The following is a 16227-nucleotide window of genomic DNA, read 5'->3' as shown; positions in this document are numbered from 1 at the left end:
ACAGATATAATTAGACTAATAGAGATGGAATCTCATAAAAACAAACCCTAAATAAAGAGACAAGCAAAATATACAGGATGCATGGCAAGGTTTAAAATATTTAAAACTGCTGTTTTCCCAGTTTGCTACTAGGAAACAGTGGCATGAACCCCTCAAATCCAGAAATCATACATATTTCTGAATTTTACATCATCAGTGAATTATCTTAAACCCAAACTTGCCCTCAACATTGCTGCTGTCCTTACCAGACACACCCACCCTGGATAATTTGTCTTATTGTATTAAATCACACAAATATTGGTTTGGTTTTTCACAGATTCATAGAATTATTTAGGTTGGAAAAGACCTTTAAGATCATGAAGTTTAACCCTTATCAATATTTGCTATTCATTTTTTCCACACAGAAACAAAATGTTCACCGTAATTCAGCAAACCAGTGGTAGCAATGGGAACAGAAGTCTGGTAGATCAGGTTTAACCAAGCTATGAATGGCAGAATGGAAAAACTGGATCACACCTTGATTCCTGCTTTATTAAATGACAGTGTAACTGAACCAGAGCCAGATTTCAAACTCTGGAGAGGGACACACACCAGTGTATTTTTCTAGCACATCTTATAAAACTGTTGCATATTTCCCATCTTCCTTTTAAAAACAACTGCACACAAACCTGCAAAATATGACTGCAATACAGCCAACATTCTGACAAAGCTCAGAGACATTGGAGAAAATAAGAAGTTTTTTCACTTTATTATAGTTAAGATGTATACTGATGACTTTCAGGAGAAAAGGATACTTCCCCTGCTATCTTCTGAATTAATCTGAATCTCAATAAGCACTAAACAGGCCTTTATTATGCATTTCATTTAAATTACATTAATGTGTAACTCAGGAAGAAAAGTGAATAATTTGTAGCAGCAAGACATCAGCTGTCCTTGCTCACTACCTAAAAGAGTTAATTTTACAGCAAGCCATGGCTACTCTGCTCCTACTGTATTTCATGCGGGTTTGAGACTGTTTCAGGGGATTTACTGTTTTAGTACCTGTTTGTCCTTTTTAAACAAAGGCAATATTATGGGTCTTAAACAGAGATAATAATTCAGGAAAGCTATGAGTTCTTTCATTAAGACTTTAATCAGGAGCATGACATTTCTTTACAAATAATGGCAGTTTCATAATTTATTTTGCCTGGAAGGAACTGACTTCCCCAATTTAGCTTGATTTGTTATTGCTTTTTGACTAACACCCTAATCCTCCTAACCAATTTTTGCTCAGTTCCATAGTCTGTTACCAATAGAAGTTTCAAAATTATGAAAATGACACACTTTAGGTAGGTAGAAAGCAAAGCAAGGTTTTTAAGATACGTTTACTCTGCCATCAAAAATGTGTCACTATGTGTGAATAATATTAATCTCAAACCTGTGTTCGGTACTGGCTATACCTCAGAAATAATGGCATAGACTTCATCCTAGGATCTCAAGGGAATTTATACAGCTCTCCCTGACACACATTTCCACAGTTTTACTGCAACTGGTATCTGACCTAGTAAGATTAAAACTTCTTCGGGCATGTCTCTGCAGGCTGCAGTACCTACAGTTGAAGCTCAGTCATGCTCTTTCTAGCTACAAACCAAGGTCTTTCTACATAAAACAGCACCTGGAATTTACAGAAATGACCAACATTACCCTCCACATTACCCTAAAATACACAGCAAAATGAAAAATTAAATACATAGTGAAACTGCAATTAAATATTGGAATGGAAACCCACCAGTGAGATATCAAACCTCTTCTTTTCACTGCCTCTCAAAAGAAAACTGAGGAAAAGACGACTATTTGAAAAAACTCCTCTCCAAATCCACTTCTCTCTGGTTTATCTCCAAGCATCAGCTCAGTCTGAAAACCTAGGAAAAAGTTCCCAGGCCAGCCAGGTGATCAAAAGTAACAGCCATGATGACTTTCAAGCATTTGTCTGCCTCTCAGATTATGGCCTAAATCTTCTGGGGCCTCTGTAACCACCTGCAGGACTGACTTTGACTTTGGACCTATATAAGGTGCTTTTTGAGGCAAATACTCTTTATACATCAAACCTTGGTTCACTTTCTTCATTTTAAAATTATCAGCCACAAATACTGATACTTCTGATACTCAAATGATGCTCTTTTTCTGCAGCTACACTCTTCTGGTTTCACTGTCATGTAGTTCTTTTTTCATGCCTACCATTTTTGCAGTACACTGCTGCACTTCCCTGTTGGATTGATGGCTTGGTTCCCTCTTCTATCCCTTTCATCACCTTGAAGTGTCTCTTTTTTCAAATTAAATATATATTTAATATTAATAGATTATATTCTATAGGTATAGGTTCTGTACCAGCACTGTAACCAGGTAGGTAAGAAAGAAAGCAACTAAGGACCTAGACACCTGCAAAAAAAACTGTGAAAAATATTTATTTTCTCATCTAAACAAAAAAAAAAGCAATTAATGAAATACTTGCTTCTCAAAATTCATTTTCAGTAAAAAAAAATATCAAATTGGGGTGGATTTTAAACATTATTCTCACTGCCCTTAGCCACTGGTTTTTTATCAAAAGATGAAAAACTATAAATAAATATAAGCATTAACACCAGATTCTTAGCCAAACATTATCTAATTTTCCAAAATCAGCTCCTCAGAGTTGAAGCAATATTTCTGTGAGTTTTTAGTAGGCTTTTGGGGTCTTGAAAAGCCATTAGAAAATGTAATTAGCTCTAGCATCACCTTCCTCTTTTCAGTCTGTTCTTCTTTTATTTTTTATTCCTTTTAATAGAAGCTTCTGGCTTTTACTGTGACACTAAAAATTCATAACAATGTTTTCAAAATGAGTATTTCACTAACTAGTGAGGTGAACAGGTTGGCCACAGTACGGACCTCTATATTCTTCTATTTATATGTTCTAATGTCAGGATCCTACATTGCTGACTGTAAGCCAATCTTTTGCTCCTGATATTTCCTAGGTATGTCTACAGTCAGATTAAAAACATCTGCTGGACCAGTCAGATTCAGCCAAAGCCCTTAATCAGATTCAATTTCCTCTTGTCCTGGTCCCTTTAATTCTCTCCTTATTGTCTGCCTATATCTCAACTTGAAACTTCAACAACTCATCTTCTCTTCCAAACCTGGAAATAGCATCTCATTCCCAGATTCAAAACCCTTAGATCCATTTCTGCGGCTAATATAAAAGCTGTCTGCACCTTCAGAGTTTTCAGGTCCACAGAAACTTTCTATGTCTATTCTATTTGTAGCTCCTATCAATATCAGATGGCAGATAGTTTTCTTTGCTCCTTATTTTATGTCAGTGACTAGACAATAATGTCCCGGTCTTCTTGTACCTAATACCTGTGGTTTGAATCTTTCCCTTCAAATTATTTTCTCCACCTGACATTCTAAATCCTACCTAAAAATCCATTTCTTCTCCTGCTCTTTCAATTCCACAGTCACAAATACAAGCTGACCCTGTCCAAGTTTTTTTTTTTTTCACTTGAAACTTTCTCACTGTATTCGGTGATACCTTCTACAGGTATCATCAATTGAACTTTCCTTCCCCAAAACAATTAATTTTAGTTAAGTAACTTTTCCCAGTATCACAGCAGAAGACATAGTCCATATTCGGTTTCATTGGTAACGATACCAAACTCTTTCCAAAGAAAATGAAAGCTTGACTCTAGGCAAGGAAAATAGATATAATTTTGTAGTAAAGCAAAAAAAGTGTGATTATGGAGTTCTCACGGTTTAATTGGAAGTCTTTTGACATTTGACATTCTTTCTCAAAGTTTAGCTCTCAAAGGCAGTTGTTACGTAAAATTCTTTTTTTAAAATTTTGTTTCAGATGGATTTTGACAAACAACTCAGACAAATGTTGTTTAGACAGTGTATGACTCCCACAGCTCAAAGCCAACAATACCTAACCTTTATGTACATTAAAAATAGCTTGGAAATATGACCAGAGTGAAATTGAAAGGCTTAGTGAGCAAAAAAGCAGATAAAAGAAAAAGAGTTTTAAAAAGGTATTTTTAGCTATGTTGATAATTTTGGTTGTGTGATTCATACCTTGGTAAACCTTTGAGATGGCTATACTCAAATACAGGTATCTTCTGATTCAAGAAATCAGGCACAACAAATCTATTAATTGAAAACCCCAAACTGAGCGTACACACATCTGCAGCCTTCAACAGTAGAATGATATAAACCATAGATCCTGCAAAAAAGGATGGTGGACCCATGGGCCCAAATACGTGGCCCTAAAGCCCTTTTACTTGTTCCCAGGCTACCCCAACACTCCCCAGAGGCTGACATTTATCAGTGGCCAAAGCGGTCCCACTGGCACTCACCACCGGCCGGTGCACATCCCAGAATGCTCGTTCCTGGCTGTCAAGAATCTTCCTCTCTATCTTGTCTCTCTTTTTGTCCACTCTGTCAATGTCATAGGATATTTAAAAGAAATGGTGTTAATGACAGTAATTTGAAACATAAGAAGTGCCCAATCACTTTTCCCTCCCCATCTGCTTTCAAAAAGCATGCAAAACCAAACCTCTTCATCTTCAAAGGAACTTACTTTGCTTGTGCTTCAGCTTGCATAAAAATAAACTCCCATTTCCGAGCAAATGCTCGCTGTAGCCTGGCCAAACTCTCCTGAAAATACATCATAATTTTAGTGAGTTAGGTTGTAAGTTATTTATAGCTTTTAGGGTATCTTTCCCTCCTCCCCTTGAATCCCCCAGGATGTAATACATGTTGTAATATCTGTGCCAGTGTAAATGTATGTTACTTATCTGATATACAAGTCTTTGCTTGACACCAAATGGGATGGAATACTAGATCTATCCACTTTTGAATGTCTCAGCTATTTTAGCTTTGAAATTCTGTCAATATGGGTGGATGCAATCTTCAGAACATGGGATTTCTGAAGCATTTTTATATACTGGCTGAGTAATTTTGTAATAATATGAAGAAACAGTCTTGTTTTGAAAGTACCTAATACTGAGAGATAACAGCAGTGCTTTCCATACTGGATGATCCACATGACAATTCCCATCAGTCTTCTATAAAAACAGTTTGCATTGAACAATGTTGGCTACCTATCAATTTATTTAAAATGCAATAAAAAGAAGCTATTAATATTTTGGTAGTATAGGACTCTTCCAAGAACTCCACAGCTATCCTCATTTTTTAAAAATGCAGACTATAGTTGTTCACTACTGTATAGGAGATGTATAAATCCTACAGCTTACTAATAATAACAGGAAGAAGATTTGTAAAAGCTTAGCAAAATTCTTTCCTCTAGTGATGGTGGAAGAGCTTCACTGTCTGTAACAACCTCTGATTTTCCAATCTCTCTGGCTTAAATGGCAGCAGTGAGCATTCTGTTAATATGGAGAAGGCTGAGGTTCTTATCTTCCTCCAAAAATACCCCAGTTATGTTTGTGTGTTGCTTTTACTGAGACTAAGAGAAAAATTGCCTGTAAACTTCCTAACAAAAAGTGTTGCTTTATCTGTATTTCTATGCATTGCAAATGTAACTCGATGTCATACTTACTGAAAATAAATACTGTAGAGAATGAAGAGGAGACTTTCTAGAGATCTTGTCAATACCAGTAAAGGCTCTCATGGACTGTATACTGGAGATGAATTTTCTAAGGCATGTAAGTATAAAATTATGCATACCCCACAGTGCAGTACACTGAAAAGCAAGCTTGTGCCAGAAGAAGCAATAAAGTGTGTCAGCATGGTGCTGCGGCTGGAGTATTTGGCATGTTGAGAGGCCTGGCTGACTATCCTGCTATCATGTCACAATAGCACAGCTGGGCAGCTTTCAGCGCAGAGCCAGGCCTGTGCATGAATTTTATGTTGACATTTTCATGAAAAATTCAGGAACTTTGGGGGGGATATAGATGGAATTCAAGATCTCTCTCTCCTTAGCTGGTGCCATCCTCATCAGCTAATCAAACTCCTCCTTTTTCTATCGTTTCCCGACCCCAATTATCTTACCTTGCCTGGGGCACCACGCAACTTTCAGGAAGTGGGAAATGCCTCCAGTCTGACTCTCTGCATCTCGTCTAACTGACGGAGAAGGACTCAAGCACCAGCATCACTTTTAGAGAATGAGATTTATATTTCTACAGCTACCAATTGCTTTTGAAAATGTTGCCAGAGATCCTTCATTCAAACCTTACATGGTGTAGAGTACGATTGCTTTCAAACACTCTTAGCATATCTGGGATTTGGGAACAGTTCTTTCTGATCCTGGCACAATGATCTGAGCACTGAGATTAGAGATAGACCAAAACCTCAACTTTTGCCCAGCGAGTCTTCACTACTGTCTCTCAACAGCATTTATGACTACTGAGCACTGTCAGACCCACATGCAGGCAAAAGTGGATAACTAATAAATTTTAACATATGATGCCTATCTCCTGCTTAACATTATTTCATACGCTCATTAGGCCAAGCAGAGAAATTTACTTTTCCCCAGGTACTTACAGCTTCGTAGTCTGCTAGCTCTAGTCTTGCTTTGTTTTGCATTGTCCGCTTGCAGAGGTAAACAGCTGGAACAGAATGAAATAACACAGAATTTGCTACTATCTCGCAAACGCAGCAGACCAGAAATCTAGAGGTTTCCCTGCTATTTCACTGCTAGCTTTTTTTGCTTTGATTTCTCCCTCTATTCTAAAACGCTTTTAATAAGGGATCAATGCTAACAGTATTGTAACTAAAATGATGGGTCAGACACAGAGATTCATTAAATAATTATAAAATGTGCTTTATGCAACAGAATTCCTATACAAAATGCATGAGATACTTGGGGTGAGGTTGTTTAATGGCCAGGGAACTAGCACATAAAAGAAAAAATGGCAAAAAATATTTTTAAACTGTGTATGTATAACTTGTAATGCATAAGAGTTTTATCAGATGCTGCTGCTATATTAGTCACGTATAGATGGGTTTATTTATTTTTACTTTATATTTAGAAATCACAAAATTTCAACCTCATATAAATATATAAAAAATAGTCAAATAAACCTTCAAATAAACCTGGATTTTAGCCAAAAAATAATTCCAGATAAAATTCAAGTCTCATTCAGTATAGTTCTGGTATAACCAATATTTTAAAAAGAAAATACTGTGAGACCAAAAAAATGAAATAAATTGTACTATGTATTAAAGAGAAAAAAATATTCTTTCATTTGTTTTCTAAATCCAAAATCCTTCAGCTGTTCTGCCTCTACCTTACTTGGACAGAGCAGAATATTAAGTAATAAAATGGAATACTGACAGCTAAATATTGAAAGGATGCAGGGAATAAATGAAAATTAAGGCTACATAAACAGCACAGTTGCTTGACCCTGAATTCTTAATGCACTCCAGTACCCTTGAATGAAGTACATTTCCAATAGACTATTTAGCAACAAATACTTCACATCTACTCTGAATACTGTACAGCTTCCCTCACCGGTAAGAGGAGTGCAGCACGATTCTTTTATTGTGAATTATATACCCACTTTATTACTTCAGAGCGCCTTATCTGTGAGATGGAGGAATCATTTGATGAGTGTAGGTAAGAAAACTTGAACTGTGGTTTAACTAGTCAAACTAGTCAGCAAAAAGGGTCCATATTTACCAGTTGTGATTGGGAATGTTCCTGCATCCTAACTGCCAGCTTGTCCACTACAGGAGCAAAGAGGAATAACTTCATATAGGAATCTAACTCTTGCAACCACCAGGAAGAAGGAAGTGCTCATCTTATATTTAGCTTTAAATTTTAAAGTAGTCAAACAAATTCTATTTTACAACTCCATGGAAGCATTTATTTCTGACAAGTCACCTGCAAATGCATGCAAACCCAGTTTTCAGTGGATGCTATTTCAGTGGAACTGATGACAAGCACTTCTAGAAACTCCTGCTGCAGTTACAGTTGTTACTTGATGTAAAATGAAGTTATATTTTAATGTACTTTTTGTCTAAGTTTTCCTCATTTTTTGGTGTTATCTAGTCTATCTTCTTTCACATTTTTTCTCTTTCCACTCCCGTAAGAAGCCATGACCTCTTCCTCTATTCCCTGCAGTCCCATATCCCCTCTGGTTCCAAAGCAATGTCTGTATCTACAAAATCTACAAATACAGATACAAATCCATGTCACACACCAAGTATAGCAGGCAAACAGTCTCTATAGCCTCAGTTTCCATACATTCTAATATTAGCATACACTTAAATACTGCATTGGCATGCATACTTAAATGTCACAGGAAAACGAGGAAAGGAATTTTGGACCCTTTGTACCCACGTTGCATCCACAATCAGTACAGTGATGCGAGAATACTGAGGAGAGAGATGGTCTTTTGTAATTTAGCTTCTTTTACAGTGAAGCATTTTCTTTTCTTTTCCTTCAAAATAAGTTATTGCATTGAAAAAGAAAAAAAATATCCCTAAACCCCTTGAAAGTATTAGAAATAAAATACATATTTAACAGAAATGTATAGATAGTTTTATGAATTCCACAGGTAAAATTTTGTGTAGTCCAACCAGTCTTCTACCATCTGAACAGAAATAAAACAAACTCCCTGTTCTCTGCACTTGTTCAATCCATTGGTAAACCATAATATTATGGTCCCTATATAGGCACCTTTAGTTAGTTTAGCACTTCCTTTAGTCCCATTAAGGGTATATTTTGAGATTAGCATCTCCTACTACCTCCAACAAAAGTCATTGCTGCAGAGGTGGCTGACTGTCCATCTTTCTGTCAGGACAGGTTTTAGTAAAAAAACATCATCAGATCACAGAGTTCTCAACACTGGCAAAACAAAGGCAGGTCACAACGAGCAGGAAAGAGGAATTAGCTTGCCACACTTTTAATCTAATACTGTATCTAAGAAAACCCTTGTCTTCACTGTGTGACTGTGCTGCAGTATTGTCCCTGCAGGGTTCTTTTAATGATCCTTTTTACTCCAACTTCATAGCAAATAGTCCATATAAAAATGCTTGTTTTTCACTATGAGCGTATCTTAGCCAAGACTCAAAAAGCCATGTTCACCCCTCAGACCTTTTTTCTTTGGGATAACCAGATGCCCTCCCCTTCAGGAGCATAAAGGTTACAATACCCGTGGCTTGGATTCTTTATGTCAGAGATGTTTCCATGTGACAGTGTGGATAAGGCAGAACACACCCAAGAAAGATTTAGTCATTTGGGAAATATGACATATCCCCTAGTATAGAAGAAAATAGACCTGAAGGACAGTCCTATGCTTTGACTCAATTTACTGCCATTGGTGTGTGCTAACAGTTACATCCTTACTATAGAAGTCCATGTTTGAGGATCTAGTTAAGAGTTACTTGTAGTCACACAAGAAGTTGGCAGCAACTCGGGAATTTGAGTTCAGCAGTTCACACTCTCATTATCATATTCATTGGCTTGCCTGTAACAAAATTCACTGGCATGTCGCAAAGCAAGAACAATGTGAAAATCACTCTCATTTTTAGCCAGAACATTTGAAGACACAGAGAAATGAGGTTTTGTTCTGACTTTTAGAGCAATGGTATCTGAAATACGGATGCTCCAATCTTTTGCAGGTACCACTCCTTTTCTGCACCAAAACACATGTGAAGTAACTGCATGTGTCCAGTAGCCTGACCTTGAGCATCTGGGGAGGATGTCAGTCAGTTTCATCTCAAACCAGAGTCATAAGCCCTGAGCATTTCAGAGAATGACAGTGTCTGCTTTTCTAATCCCATGGTTTCTATGAGTTGTCAGTGTTTTTACAGTTTACAGAAGTACAATCTGCAGGAAGGGTCTCCAACTGAAAGCTCCTCTATTTCTTTATATAGTTCCCTGTTTACCTACCACCCAAAGGTCCCGGTCAGGGGTCTCAGTACACTGAGGAGCTGTAATTGCCCTGTGTCTCCAGTGAAGTCCATGGCACCCAGGTGCTGTGCTGAAGTCCAACTTCTTCCCCAGGCCTCTGCTTGAGCTTCCTTGTGGAGATGCCTCTAACCAGCCCTGTAACTTACCAATGCTGCCTTGGCTTCCTGGCTTGACCTTGGACCTTCCTGGTCACTTGAGACTTTGTCAGTGAAGACATTGCTCCCGCCTCCACCGTTGCCACCCTCTGCTCTTGCTTCCCATCCCTTGCAGAGCTGCCCGCTCTTGCAGTTCCCTGACAAGAGTGCTGAAAAATGCTTTACATATGGATGAATGATATGCAAGGAACAGGGTCTGATTAATAACCTCAATTTGCTAAATATGGACTGCCACATACACCTTTATTTTTAGAGCCAGTGTATTCTGGTGGATTTCGCAATCAACGTAATTACCTCCACTAAAGTGAATTATATGTTAGATGCTATAGCTTGTGCTTCAGAAGTGAGTGACTATCATGAGAAAAAAGATTTGCCAATAATTTCAGAGGCAGTATCAATACCCAACATTTCATAATGAAAGACGGGCAGTGATGTTTATAAATGGGCATTTGGACCACAAACCAGTACTAAGACACACTATGGTAGCTGTGCAGTAAATACAGAGACTGCTTGCTCTTTAAAATTTTGTTCAGGCATTCACAAAACTTGGGCATTGTGTCAGCTTAAAGTGAGACTGCAAAGTGTTCTAGTGACAGTTGCATGAAAAGGGTGTCTGGGTTTTCCCTCTTCCAAGTTTTTAAACCGTTACACCCAAAATAGTCCATTTTCATGGTTAGCTACATTTGTTTCCTATTCTTGACTGTTCACTTGTACTTGAAACCTCCTAAGAAATCTCTATAGATATTTTTCTTTAAATAAGATCATAGTGATAATGACAGGTTTCATTCTAGAATTAAGAAACTGGACTGCATACACATTATACTACACACATTTGCTGAAAAAAAAAAAAAAATCACAACAGAGCTTTCAACCAAAAGTTAAAGTGGGGAATTTAAGCGTGTTGGTAAACAGGAGTTAAATCTTCCCTCTCACCACAGCAGAGAAAAAGCCTCGGCTAAATTCAATGGAAGTACAACTGGGCCTCTGAAGACCACAGATAAAGCCACCTACACATCCACCACCATGTACACAAACTTAAACTCCTTACATAATTGTCCCAGTGCCAGTGGTGTTACAGCTTGATTCAGCCCCAGATGGTGGGCGTAACTTTCAGTGAACGCTCATTATCTCCACTGAAGCCAGATTAAATTTATAATGTCTGTGAGTCAAAATTCTGGTTTCAGAGTCAGTGTATATATGCCTAATCAGTTTTTAAAGAGCAAAGAAATACTGCAAGGTCTAAGGGTCTCAAAGTGCTCTGTGGGCAGGAAGAAGCTATCATTCCATATGCAAGTGCCTGTGTCAGATGGAAAATTATGGTACAACTGGCACAGAACATGACTGCAGGATGGAGAAAATGAAATCAACTATCTTATTTAAACACCAGGATTTCTAGGGCTTTAGGTCACCATAAAAATATAATTTTTGCTCTTTGCAATAGCTATTGGTTCTCACTTAGCCTCAAAAAAAAGATGACAACTTTTAGATGGACAAATGGATCACCAACCAGCCTCATGTATCTATAAAAGAAGTACACTCTTTAGTAAATGCTAATAACACTAAGTTAGAAGGAAATCATGCTACCTTATGTGCACTAAATTGCCAAAAAGGTCAAAAATATAACTTCTGAAATATTCCTCTCTTTCTCTACTTTTTACTCTCTGATCACACTATTTCTATAGCATTTAAGGAATGAAATTTGATTATAGGTTTAGAAGGGTAGAGGACTTTCTTGCATAAACCAGGGGCAAGAAAGAAACCAAATTTCAAACTACCAGAGATCTTAGGAATTAGAAAAAGGCAAATTAATCTTCAACATCCAAAAATCTCTAGATGACATTGGCCTGGGAAAGTCCGGCAGGTTGACAAAAAGAGGAATTGAAGAGAGATCATCCAAACTACATAAACTATGGGATCAGACAAAGAATTATCTTATTGACAAATCTAATTTAAAATTGCATCCATTGAATTACTTCATACTTCTTGATGTTACCATAATGCTTTCAATTTTCATTCAAGAATTTAACGCTCTTCTTTGGCACACACAAAAAAGCTTTCTACCTCCTCTTAAGGTTCTTAGATTTAAAGGGGACTCAAATGTACTTGTTAAAAGGCTTCTAAGAAGAGGAGATGCAACAAATCCAAATACACTGATTCTGCACAGAAGCCTCCTGGGGCATGTGCAATCTTCTGAACTGCAAAAATCACCTACAGAGGTGGCATCAGACAGTGACCATTACTTAACAAAGAGGGCAATTACTCAGTGCCTACCTGGCAAATGTCTATCAGTGGCAAGAGAGGGCATGACTACAGAAAAAAACATTTGTTGTCCCTGCTCCCTTCATGGCCTGAAAGCTCAAATTTCCATACTGATAGTGAAACATTTAGTTTACTCAACACAGTAATTTGAAAGTAATTCTGAAAATTATGAGTTATGTTTATAAATCTCAGAACTTATTTTGATAAGGAATTTTATCTCTGTTCATAGGGGACCTAGATGCAGATTATCAACACTTTTAAAATAATGTGCTGCAGAAAACATGCTTGGTTCAGTTATCTTTTCATAAGCGTGCATACAAATGCATTGGCCAAACACATTTTCCATGTTCCACACTCTATTGAAATAAATTACACATTCATGGAAAGAAAAAATTCAGGTAACAACAAAACTCTGAAGTGGTGAGATGACTGGAAAGCATTTCTGGGAAATGCCCCCTGCTTACAGAACTCTCATGACAGTGGTTTGTCAATGTCAGAATTAGTAAGGATCAGAACAAAATTCAAGATGTACTTGTTGAAGTGAGACTTTCATTTCATCATTTATATGATAGAGATAGCTCCTAATGAGTGAATTATGTAGCTCTGCAGAGAAATATAATGGGATATGATTTCAGAGTGGAAAAAAGTCTTGCAGGTCACCTCTTCCATCTTTCTGCTAATGCAAGTCTCTTTCCAAAATCTCAAGTGAGTCAGTTCTGCCCAGATTAAATTTTATGCATAGCAAGCACTGGCCCCAGACACATTTTCTGGAGGGACTATTCTCCTTGATGTACTGTTCTCCTCACTTAGTCCTGCCACCAAGATCTTGCTCAACATATTCCATATATGTAGTTTCTCAAAGCGAAATCACCCACTTAAGGAGCCACAACCCATTCTTAGCCATTCTGGTGGAAAGAGTTTGTTTCTCACTACACCTAGAAATCCCACAAATTTTGAGACACTTTCAGACAGGTCCTTAAAGGAGGGATCTCTATTAAAGACCTAAGAGGGTTGCTTGTAGGAGTCATTGCTGACGTACTCTGGCTGACATTAACTGCTGAAAAAATGGGAACTAGGCATCAAGATTCAAGAATCTTGAATGCCAAAGCTCCCCAGAAAGTATTTACACTATATTGGTAAATTTCTCCTCATTCTTACAGCATAAATTTTAGCAAATTTTTATTCATATCTGACAATTTACACTGAAGAAAATGCTACTCTGCTACCAGTTTTGCCCCAAGCTACTGATTCATAATTAGGGATTGATTTCCAGAGATGCTGAGCACATGCAGTTTTCCAGCAGAGTTTGAGTAAGCAATAGGGCTTAATATTTCTCAAACACAAATCGCTTACTCATAAGCTGTTGCCAAGGGAATCCTGCCTGAGCACTTGGGAAAAAAAGTATATAATGCACTCTCTGTACAGTTCTTCTAGCCAGTTACTCCATGGAAAAGGGTGCAGCAAGATGTATGAGAGAGAATAAGGGAGAAAATTCCTGAAAAAAACAAATTTTCATAGAGGGATTTGAAGCTAGGCATGTAAAATTAGTAGGCAGTAAACCCTAGAGATAAAATTACATTAAAATTTTCAATATGTGAAAAACATGATACACGACTGCAATTAGGTTTTGTGCACTTTGCATTCTTTAGCACCAGGGTCCTGCACATGGGTTGGGGCAATGCCCAGTACCAATACAGGCTGGGGGACAAAGGAATTGAAAGTAGCCCTGCCAAGAAGAACTTGGGGGTACTGGTGGATGAAAAGCTGGACATGAGCTGGCAATGTGCACTCGCAGCCCAGAAGACCAACTGTATCCTGGGCTGCATCAAAAGAAGCATAGCCAGCAGGTTGAAGGAGGTGATTCTGCTCTTCTAACTCCATTCTGGTGAGACCCCACCTGGAGTATTGTGTCCAGTTCCAGGGCTCTTAACACAGGAAAGACATGGACCTGTTGGAGTGGGTCCAGAGGAGGGCCACAAAAGAAGACCAGAGGGATGGAACACCTCTCCGCTGGGAAAAGTCTGAGAGAGTTGGAGTTGCTCAGCCTGGCTTCAGGGAGACCTTATTGCAGCCTTTCAAAGGGGTCTTATAAGGAAGATGGGCACAAATCTTTTAGCAAGGCCTGTTGTGTTAGATCAAGGGGTAATAGTTTTAAACTAAAAAGAGTAGATTTATACTAGATATAAGTAAGAAATATGTTTTAGCAAATTTTTATTCATATCTGACAATTTACACTGAAGAAAATGCTACTCTGCTACCAGTTTTGCCCCAAGCTACTGATTCATAATTAGGGATTGATTTCCAGAGATGCTGAGCACATGCAGTTTTCCAGCAGAGTTTGAGTAAGCAATAGGGCTTAATATTTCTCAAACACAAATCGCTTACTCATAAGCTGTTGCCAAGGGAATCCTGCCTGAGCACTTGGGAAAAAAAGTATATAATGCACTCTCTGTACAGTTCTTCTAGCCAGTTACTCCATGGAAAAGGGTGCAGCAAGATGTATGAGAGAGAATAAGGGAGAAAATTCCTGAAAAAAACAAATTTTCATAGAGGGATTTGAAGCTAGGCATGTAAAATTAGTAGGCAGTAAACCCTAGAGATAAAATTACATTAAAATTTTCAATATGTGAAAAACATGATACACGACTGCAATTAGGTTTTGTGCACTTTGCATTCTTTAGCACCAGGGTCCTGCACATGGGTTGGGGCAATGCCCAGTACCAATACAGGCTGGGGGACAAAGGAATTGAAAGTAGCCCTGCCAAGAAGAACTTGGGGGTACTGGTGGATGAAAAGCTGGACATGAGCTGGCAATGTGCACTCGCAGCCCAGAAGACCAACTGTATCCTGGGCTGCATCAAAAGAAGCATAGCCAGCAGGTTGAAGGAGGTGATTCTGCTCTTCTAACTCCATTCTGGTGAGACCCCACCTGGAGTATTGTGTCCAGTTCCAGGGCTCTTAACACAGGAAAGACATGGACCTGTTGGAGTGGGTCCAGAGGAGGGCCACAAAAGAAGACCAGAGGGATGGAACACCTCTCCGCTGGGAAAAGTCTGAGAGAGTTGGAGTTGCTCAGCCTGGCTTCAGGGAGACCTTATTGCAGCCTTTCAAAGGGGTCTTATAAGGAAGATGGGCACAAATCTTTTAGCAAGGCCTGTTGTGTTAGATCAAGGGGTAATAGTTTTAAACTAAAAAGAGTAGATTTATACTAGATATAAGTAAGAAACTCTTTCAATTCCACAGTCACAAATACAAGCTGACCCTGTCCAAGTTTTTTTTTTTTTCACTTGAAACTTTCTCACTGTATTCGGTGATACCTTCTACAGGTATCATCAATTGAACTTTCCTTCCCCAAAACAATTAATTTTAGTTAAGTAACTTTTCCCAGTATCACAGCAGAAGACATAGTCCATATTCGGTTTCATTGGTAACGATACCAAACTCTTTCCAAAGAAAATGAAAGCTTGACTCTAGGCAAGGAAAATAGATATAATTTTGTAGTAAAGCAAAAAAAGTGTGATTATGGAGTTCTCACGGTTTAATTGGAAGTCTTTTGACATTTGACATTCTTTCTCAAAGTTTAGCTCTCAAAGGCAGTTGTTACGTAAAATTCTTTTTTTAAAATTTTGTTTCAGATGGATTTTGACAAACAACTCAGACAAATGTTGTTTAGACAGTGTATGACTCCCACAGCTCAAAGCCAACAATACCTAACCTTTATGTACATTAAAAATAGCTTGGAAATATGACCAGAGTGAAATTGAAAGGCTTAGTGAGCAAAAAAGCAGATAAAAGAAAAAGAGTTTTAAAAAGGTATTTTTAGCTATGTTGATAATTTTGGTTGTGTGATTCATACCTTGGTAAACCTTTGAGATGGCTATACTCAAATACAGGTATCTTCTGATTCAAGAAATCAGGCACAAC

The 16227-nt window shown here is 38.0% G+C and overlaps 1 protein-coding gene across 1 annotated transcript in view; it reads right to left on the bottom strand.

Moving 5' to 3' along the window:
* The window catches only part of RGS7 (regulator of G-protein signaling 7), a 242183-nt gene that overhangs the window by 38913 nt on the left and 187043 nt on the right, over positions 1–16227 (bottom strand). The window lies entirely within an intron of this gene.

Source organism: Calidris pugnax, unplaced genomic scaffold (assembly GCF_001431845.1).
Source record: "Calidris pugnax isolate Ruff unplaced genomic scaffold, ASM143184v1 scaffold24, whole genome shotgun sequence".
Lineage (NCBI taxonomy): Eukaryota > Metazoa > Chordata > Aves > Charadriiformes > Scolopacidae > Calidris > Calidris pugnax.
The sequence above is the reverse complement of the archived record's forward strand: the minus strand, read 5'-3'. Positions and strand labels throughout refer to the sequence as shown.